We start from the raw sequence: 9102 nt of genomic DNA, 5'->3' as shown, positions 1-9102 counted from the left end.
CTGCAGCCTTCCAGGCTCCTCCGTCCATGGGATTTTCCAGGCAAGAGTACTGGAGTGGGCTGCCATAACTTCATTCAAAACAATTTTTATTAGATTGTATTGTGACAATTGTCACATCAGTGTGCATTTAAAATAAATCTTTTAAAATTGGTGGATTTTTGTGAGGCCATTCTAAGATTGAAGGGGGTGAGCAACATTTATAGGGTGTTATGCTTTATCATCGAAGAAGGCGATGGCACCCCACTCAAGTACTCTTGCCTGGAAAATCCCATGGATGGAGGAGCCTGGTACGCTGCAGTCCATGGGGTCGCTAAGAGTCAGACATGACTGAGCGACTTCACTTTCACTTTTCACTTTCATGCATTGAAGGAGGAGATGGCAACCCACTCCAGTGTTCTTGCCTGAAGAACCCCAGGGATGGGGGAGCCTGGTGGGCTGCCGTCTGTGGGGTCGCACAGAGTCGGACACGACTGAAGGGATTTAGCAACAGCAGCAGCATGCTTCATCTTTTCTAGAAAGATAAAACTGCAAATGGAAGGCAAAAAAAAAAAAATACTGTGCATTGTACAGAGGTGTTGTGATTCATCAAAGGTTTCCAAAGTGGTTTGCACAGTTTTATGCCAGAGATTTCTCAATGGATGATGCTCCATGGTCAGATAGACCAGTTGAAGGTGATAGCAATTAAACTGAGACATTCATGGAAAACAAGCAATGTTATACCCTGTGGGAGATAAGCAACATACTCAAAATCGAGTTGAAAATCATTTGTACCAACTTGGATATGTTCATTGCTTTGATGTTAAAGCTCTGCATAAGTGAAGTGAAAAAATCTTGACTGTATTTCCACACACAATTCTCTACTTAAATATAATGGAAACATTGCACTTTTAAACAAATTGTGAAGGGCAATGAAAACTGGATACTGTACAATAATGTGGAACTGAAGAGATCATGGGCAAAGTTAAATGAACCGCCACCAACTGCACCAAAGGCCCGTCTTCAACCAAAGAGGGTGTATGTGTATATGGTGGCATTGGAAAACAGTCTCCTGTTAGGAGCTCCTTCCAGAAAAACCAAATGATTAATTCCAAGTGCTACTTCCAATTGAGCCAACTAAAAGCAGTATTCAGTGAAAAGTTTCCAGAAGGAGTCAGCAGATAATGCTTAATCTTCCATCAGGATAACGCAAGACCAAATGTTTCTTTGACGAACAGACAAAAATTGTTCCAGCTTGGCTTGGGAGTTCTGATCCATTCACATGTATCTTATTCATCTTAAAATATAATATTCACTAAGCATTGTATCTTAAGATTTCCATTTATTTCTTTTAGAAATTCTTTAAATGGAAAAAACTTAATACCTTAGAAGACTGTAACAGAACCACTGGGAAGATTTCTTTGTTCAGAAAGATAAAAAGCTTTGGGAAGATGAATTTATGAAGTTGCCCAAAAAATGGCAGAAGGTAGTGAAACAAAGTGAATATGCTGTTCAGTAAAGCTCTTGGTGAGAAAGAAAATTGTGTCTTTCATTTTTACTTAACAACCAAAAGAACTTTCTGGCCAACCCAATAGTTCCATTGGTCCATTTCAGTTCAGCAGCTCAGTCACGTCCGACTCTTTGTGACCCCATGGACTGCAGCATGCCGGGCCTCCCTGTCCATCACCAACTCCCAGAGCTTGCTCAAACCCATGTCCATTGAGTCGGGGATGCCATCCAATCATCTCATCCTCTGTTGTCCCCTTCTCCTCCCACCTTCAATCTTTCCCAGCACCAGGGTCTTTTCGAATGAGTCAGGTTTTTTTATGTCAGGTGGCCAAAGGACTGGAGTTCAGTTTCAGTATCAGTCCTTCCAAAGAATATTCAGGATTCATTTCCTTTAGGATTGACTGGCTTGATTTCCTTGAAGTTATTCCTTGAAGTTAAAGGGACTCTCAAGAGTCTTCTCCAACACCACAGTTCAAAAGCATCAGTTCTTCAGCGCTCAGTCTTCTTTATGGTCGAACTCTCACATCCATACACAGCTACTGGAAAAACCACAGCTATGACTAGAAGGACCTTTTTCAGCAAAGTAATGTCTCTACTTACTAAAGTAATAGCTTCATATACATGAATTTTTCAGCTACAGAATAAACAACCATGTTTTGACCTATTCATAACCAAATCTGCTCTGAAGGTAAATTAACATGGGTTGGTTTTGTCAACTACAAATTGGCACGTACCAAGAGCAATGCCAATGAGTGAACAGCAAGGGCATTTGGCGTCTGCCTCTATGGAGACCGAACCCCATGCTGCTAGAGCTGTTCACCTTCAGCACCCCCTGAGCGAGCTCAGGGTGGAGTGAGGCCCTCTGTGCTCCAGGGAATCTGGTGGGACAGGTCTACATAGATAGTGTGGCTGTTCTTAGGAACAGATTTTGTTATCTCAGTCCTTGCACCTCGTCATATCTAGAAGTGAAGTGAAGTCGCTTAGTCGTGTCTGACTCTTTGCAACCCCATGGACTGTAGCCCACCAGGCTCCTCCGTCCATGTGATTTTCCAGGCAAGAGTACTGCAGTGGGTTGCCATTTCCTTCTCCAGGAGATCTTCCTGGTGCAGGAATTGAACCTGGGTCTCCCGCATTGCATGCAGATGCTTTACCATCTGAGCCACCAGGGAAGTCCCTTCATGGTGACATCAGATCCTCATGACTAGCAAAAAAAAAAAAAAAAAAACCTTTTGTAAAATGAGTGCTTCATGGCATTGATCCCCCTTCACCGAAACCTTACAGGCTGACCGTCCCCACTGCCGCTCTGGAGCGCCTCCCAGGGCTGTCTGAGGTGCTGCCTCCTCAGCTGCAGCGCTCATTCTGCCCCAAATAGCAACTCTCAACTTGTGCATCTTGTTAGTCAACAGCACAAGCGGGAAGACAAGGAGTTTCTAGGGCAGGTTCAGCTGAGAATTAATGATAAAAACAGTACTGAATTCTGCACCAACATGCACCACTGGAATAAAAGGCAGTGTGTTCGATAAGACAGCATGGGAGTAGAGAAAGGATCAGGGGACGAACAAAAATCTCAAAGTAAGGCCGTGAGTGTCAGCGGGCTCAGTTCCATTTCTTGGTTTATATGCTCCTGGGGCAAGTGATCTGCTCAACAGGACCACAAGAGACCACAGACAGCGCTGGTGAGTTCACGACCACCAATGGGGACTTACCCAGTGGATACAGGAGAGAATAATATTCATTGTCCACATTGGACATTTTTGATAAATACAGCTGTAGTTTTTGCTGATGTGGCAGTGTTTACCAAGGCAGAGCAATAAGATAAATAGGAATATTTTATTTCCTAAGGTATTTTTACTTCTTGTACACTGTTATATAATAATAGTAGCTACTTACGTTATTGTACTATATGGTAAGCTACCTGGTTGACCTTAGCTCTGATCGTCCCTTCCTCTGTGGCATAGGACACATTAACTTAACCTCTCAAAGTCTCAATTTCCTCCTTTGTAAAACAATCGTGATGTAACATAATACATGGGGCTATAGAGAAGACTAGAGAAAATCAAGGATATCAAATTTTTATCATATGGCCTAAAAGAGTAATTTTACACACAGACCACGATCAATTGTGAACAACACATTATGAAGAGGAAAATGATGAAATTCTGAGGAAGTCTGAGACCCGGATTCTACAGGTCATTCTTATAAATTCTACCTTCAAAGTATCACTCAGTTCTCTCACTCAGAATTTCATTATCTTTCACAATATTTCAACACACTCCTAATCACTCTGACTCCCCCCTGCCTATCCTAAAGCAATCCACCCCTCACACAGCTGTGAGGCTGCTCCAAACTGCGAGGCTGATCGTACTGTCTTCCTGCAGGAGACACTGAGTCCCGAGAGAGGAGTCTGGTGCTTGCCGGCCACCCAGGGCTCCTCGTCCCCCAGGCTCGCTGTGGCCACTCTGTCCTCCCGAGGGCCCCGCACTGCTCAGCCCACCGTGAGCAGAGTGCAGAATGCCTTCCATGAGGATGCTTTGTCAAGCGATCCCCTCTGCCTGTCACGCCCTCTTCATTTCTCTGCAATCAAGTCTCAGTTAAAGTACCCCTTCTTCTGACATCTTCATCGTCTTCCTGACCCCCGACAATATTAAGCAATCTCTGCGCTTCGTTTCATAGCCAGTTGTGCATATTGTTACTGGGAGTGGTTTTCCCTCTGCTAGACTAGACTGTGAATTTCTTCAGAATCAAATCAGTGTACATTTACTTTTGAATTTTTCAGTGACCAACACAAAACTGTTGACTATGCTCAAGTACAAATTAGATGAATTCCATGAGTTGACTTACCTATGTGGATGTCAGCTTTATTCCCCCAACTATAAAATGAGGATGTTGGTCTCCTGCTGCTTTGAAGTTATCCTAAATGAGAGCCCAAGCAATGTAGTTTGTAAACATGTCTTTAGTGCTCCATAAAAGGCAAAGTAAAATAACTCAAAATCAGTTGCTGTAGATGTAGCAGGGGACCCTCTCCTGGGGGGGCAGTGGCTCTCAGGTGGGGTTAGATGGCAGCTCTGACTTAGCTGTTGCCAGGAGCCTCCACCCCACCTCTGAGACCTGTTTCCATAGTGAAGATTCCTGCTGTTCTTGTTTGGTTGATGACTTTGTGGACAGGAACTGAGCAAAAGGATAAGTGTGGCTGTTGAGCCTTTGAGAGAGTGTCCCCCATGGACTGTGAGTGTGATCTCCTGAGAAAGTCCAGGGAACAAGGCTATTGAGGAACTCAGCTGTTCTATACACACTGGGCAGCTATTACCTGACAGGAGCCAGACCCTAACAATCCAACTGCCAAGCAGGGCTAAAGCTGCCTGTGATACCAAGGGATCCTATAATAAAGGCAAAGGAGAGCAAGAGAAAAATGCTTTCAGTTCAGCAGGAAAAGGAAAGTCCCGGGAGCGTGTCATCCTGTGGGGCAAAGCATGTCTGCACATTGTGGACTGAGCTGACCCTGGTGAAGCAGCAGCGAGGGGTGGTGTGAAGTGAGATCTCGATTCCCCACCCAGGGATCGAACCTGGACAACCTGAACAAAGACCAGGAATCCTAGACACCAGACCAGTAAGGGCTAGAAGCTAGATGCTCCTTCTCCCTGGATATTTGCCCCCAGTGGAAAATGCAGTTTTCATGGAGGCAGAAGCTGTAAATGCAGGTTCAAAGTTTATTTTTTAGAGACATAGCACAATAACAAGTGGGAGGGCACATAGAGAGACCATTTGTCTAGTTAAGACAGAAACGAGACAGAGCCGCACCCCCAGAAAGAAAGGGTGTGGGCCGCCCCCCGCTCGTGAGGAGGAGCGCAGTGAAGAGGCAGTTAAGTCATCTGGAAAGGCCAGCTCCTCCAGGTCATTGTCTTCCTTTGGGGCAACCATCTGGCTTCTTTCTCCACACCTCCTCTACCGTGGGCTCTCCCCTGGGCTGCACATGCACCTCTCAGCCAGGACGCATCTCGAAGTGAAGGCTTCTGGGGGGAGCAAGACCCATTATGGTCTGGCATTACCGCCTGAGGTTTGATCCGCAAGGAGGCTTTCTGCGCATGTGTAGTGTCTGCCTCGTCCCCAGAGAGGGAGAAGCAGACGCCCTTAACCCTGTACTCGAGAGAGTTCTGCCCCTCTTTGTCCTTGCCATGACTATTACCCTAAGGCCTTTACAAGGGACAAACGCTGGCTGTTTGCCCTGTTTGGGTGGTTATATCCATCCCAGAGGCAGCCAGAAGGCTGAGTGTAAACTTCCTGACTGGAGCCCAGCTGTCTCTTGTCTCAGGAAATGCTGACAGTTGTAAGTATCCAGCCTGAAGCTCCCTCCTTCATACTCCATGAAATGTAAGCAGAAGGCCAGCTGTGAGTGTCCAACCTAGAGACCATCTATCCCCACTTCATAGTTACGATGCGGAGGTGAGCATGAGGGCTCTAACGAGAGCCAAGAAGAGCCTCAGCGGAGGCACACAGGCTGCTTCGGCCGGTGTGGTTAGAGGAGAAACTGGAGTTCTGAATGCAGAGCCTGATGGTGCAGCAGGTAAATTAAACAGGAGGAGCAGAAACATTAGCTCTGAGCTGCCTTCCAGTGGGACGGGCTCACTGCCCAGAGAGGTGAGGCAGCAGGAGGGATTGGTGGGGGGACCTGGAGTGTGACAAGAGCAGTGAGAACAGTGGAGGGGGCTAGGGATCAGGGCAGAGGTCAGCCCTCAGGAGGGGGCTCCCAGGAAGACTACTCCAGACTGCCGCAGCCTGGGGGCTGGCCATGCCAAAATGGGAATCCACCAAGGCTAGAAAGGCAGTCAAGTCAGAGCAGGGCGTGGATAGACAGTGAAAGTAGCTGAGATAGCATGTGAGATTCCGCCTCCAAGAATCCCCAGGAATGGTGGAGAGGGTAAGGAATCGTGGGCCATGAGAGGTGAAGGCCTGTGCTGGGCATGGCCAGTGGACTTGAGAGCAGTGAGGACCAATAAAACTTACTTTATTATTATAGCAGTTCACTGCAGATGGTGACTGCAGCCATGAAATTAAAAGACGCTCACTCCTTGGAAGGAAAGTTATGACCAACCTAGATAGCATATTCAAAAGCAGAGACATTACTTTGCCGACTAAGGTCTGTCTAGTCAAGGCTATGGCTTTTCCTGCGGTCATGTATGGATGTGAGAGTTGGACTGTGAAGAAGGCTGAGCGCCGAAGAATTGATGCTTTTGAACTGTGGTGTTGGAGAAGACTCTTGAGAGTCCCTTGGACTGCAAGGAGATCCAACCAGTCCATTCTGAAAGAGATCAACCCTGGGATTTCTTTGGAAGGAATGATGCTGAAGCTGAAGCTCCAGTACTTTGGCCACCTCATGCGAAGAGTTGACTCATTGGAAAAGACTCTGATGCTGGGAGGGATTGGGGGCAGGAGGAGAAGGGGACGACAGAGGATGAGATGGCTGGATGGCATCATGGACTCGATGGACGTGAGTCTGAGTGAACTCCGGGAGATGGTGATGGACAGGGAGGCCTGGCATGCTGCGATTCATGGGGTTGCAAAAAGTCAGACACGACTGAGCGACTGAACTGAACTGAAAGCCCAGACAACACTCAGATTATACCCATAAACTAAAAAGCATCTGATTAAAATTTGCCCACTTTTTCCATATTTTTCCTGGGTAAATAAACATACTAATACATCAAGAGGAACAATACATATATTTTTGAGGATTTTTTTTGTCTAATTCAATTGGCACTAAAACACCCAACCCGAGTCTTTTAGTCTCCAAGGCAATCAATTAATTGGTGAATACAATAAGTATTTTGAGACTCTATTGAAAGTTAAAAAAAAAAAAAACTCCACAAAAAGTAATATTTAAGCTTCCACCAATTTGGACTTTCCTACAAAGAAGAGGTGAGGTCTGTTGTTCTCAACTCTGACTGCAATTTAACATACTCAGGTGAAAATTTAAATACACTGCCATCTGGCCCCATGGCTTCACACTTTGCCCTGGCTATGAGATGGGACATTTCTTTTTTCCATTTCCTTGGGTGATTTTAATAGGAAGACAAAGATAATTATCACTAAGCTCTGGAGCAAGAGGCTAAGAGAAGTACAGCTGATCTCAGCTTTAGAAGCTCATCTCTGTTCTGTCCCTCCCCATCTCCAACAGACTCCCTGGTCCTCACCAAGAATCCTCACTCCAGACTTGACTGTATCGTGAAGTCTCCACTCCAACAACAGGGCTAAAGCCCGTGGTTTTCTCTGACTTCTCTCTCCCCTCGTCCTCTGCTGGGCTCCTCCCCCGGTGCCCCTCCTGATTTCCACCAGAGCGCAGGGCTCTGACCACCCTACTTGGATCCCACTTCCTGTCTCACACGGGGACCTGCCCAGACAAAATGCTAAACAGTAGCTGAACTGAGGTACTGGATTGGCGATTTGTGGTGTCTTACCTGCTGCTTTGTCAGCTTGCTGGGGAGGGTGGAGTTTTGTTCTCATTTTCTGTTCACTCTTTCATCAAACCTCCAGGTTGCAGGCTTAGTGTGTTGTGCTCTCTCTTGCATATGCGCAGATGTATTTTCCTTATTCTCCCTAATTTTGCTCCCATCTCTTTCACTTAGCAATAGAAGATATTCATTCAGACACACGAGAATAATATCCTGGAAAAGAGAGGACACAATATCCACAGATACTGATAGCACCGGTAGGGCTCCCACCCAGCTCTGCTTCCCCGCCCCCCCTCGTGACCCCCCCTTCCCCCCCCCAATGATCCCCCTCCCCATCGCCCCCTCCCCATCGCCCTCTCCCCATCGCCCCCTGCATCCAGACGCCAACTTCCACTCAGACCCTGGAACACACCAGGCTCTTTCTGCCCTCTACGCCTGTCTTTTCTGCCTGGATTACTCTCTCCTGCACATCCCGCAAGCTTGTGACTGATCTCATCCCCTCGAGAAGATGTTCCAAATGCCCCTTTGTGGAGAAAGGAGATTCATCCACTGAGGAGGAAGCTCAGAAATCCTCTCTGACCTTTGAGCTGACCGCTCAGCTGACCCTCTCTCCACCATGGTGGTTTATTTATTTACTCATTTATTTTTCTGTGTTTGTTAGTTATTGCTTTATTTATTCATTTATTTTTCTGACAGTGTTTAGATTATCAATTGATGTTACTTTATGGATGAAAGAAAAAACGTGTGCACATTGTGTGATAATAGTGCCTCCAGAGGCTGCGAACAGAAGAACCAAGAGAAAGTGTAAGCTTTAATTTTTTGGTGTTATATTTAATGTTCTAAAAATCTTAAACATAAGGAGCTCTGTTGCCCCTTAAAATGATCTTCAGGGATATTAGTAGTCAGAAAAACACAACCAAAGTAAAGGTGGTCAATATTTTGGACTGAAGGAAAGGCTATATTTTGAATAGAAAACTGAAGTTGGCAAGTGACCAATGTTCTGTTCTTTCTTAGCAGTCATGGAGAAGGCATGTTAGGAACACTGCTTGAAAAGATGAGGAACTGAAATTTCATGCATTTCTTATAATTGCTTGCATTATCCTCATTTGGAAATAATGACACTCTGAAGACAATTAGCGTTTTTAATGCCCAAACATTAAATATTAATCAC

At 45.8% G+C, this 9102-nt stretch overlaps 2 long non-coding RNA genes across 2 annotated transcripts; both read right to left on the bottom strand.

The window, feature by feature from the left end:
• Positions 1–1516: 1516 nt before the first annotated feature.
• LOC138439024 (uncharacterized) lies at positions 1517–4398 on the bottom strand. The gene is made up of 2 exons (XR_011256554.1): positions 4327–4398; positions 1517–2024 (listed from the first exon to the last, which is right to left on the bottom strand). It is a non-coding gene; the product is annotated as an uncharacterized lncRNA (long non-coding RNA).
• Positions 4399–5172: 774 nt separating this feature from the next.
• LOC138439023 (uncharacterized) lies at positions 5173–8508 on the bottom strand. The gene is made up of 3 exons (XR_011256553.1): positions 8344–8508; positions 7938–8144; positions 5173–5495 (listed from the first exon to the last, which is right to left on the bottom strand). It is a non-coding gene; the product is annotated as an uncharacterized lncRNA (long non-coding RNA).
• Between the last annotated feature and the right edge of the window lie 594 nt (positions 8509–9102).

This window comes from Ovis canadensis, chromosome 4 (genome assembly GCF_042477335.2).
Source record: "Ovis canadensis isolate MfBH-ARS-UI-01 breed Bighorn chromosome 4, ARS-UI_OviCan_v2, whole genome shotgun sequence".
Taxonomy (NCBI): Eukaryota; Metazoa; Chordata; class Mammalia; order Artiodactyla; family Bovidae; genus Ovis; species Ovis canadensis.
The sequence above is the reverse complement of the archived record's forward strand: the minus strand, read 5'-3'. Positions and strand labels throughout refer to the sequence as shown.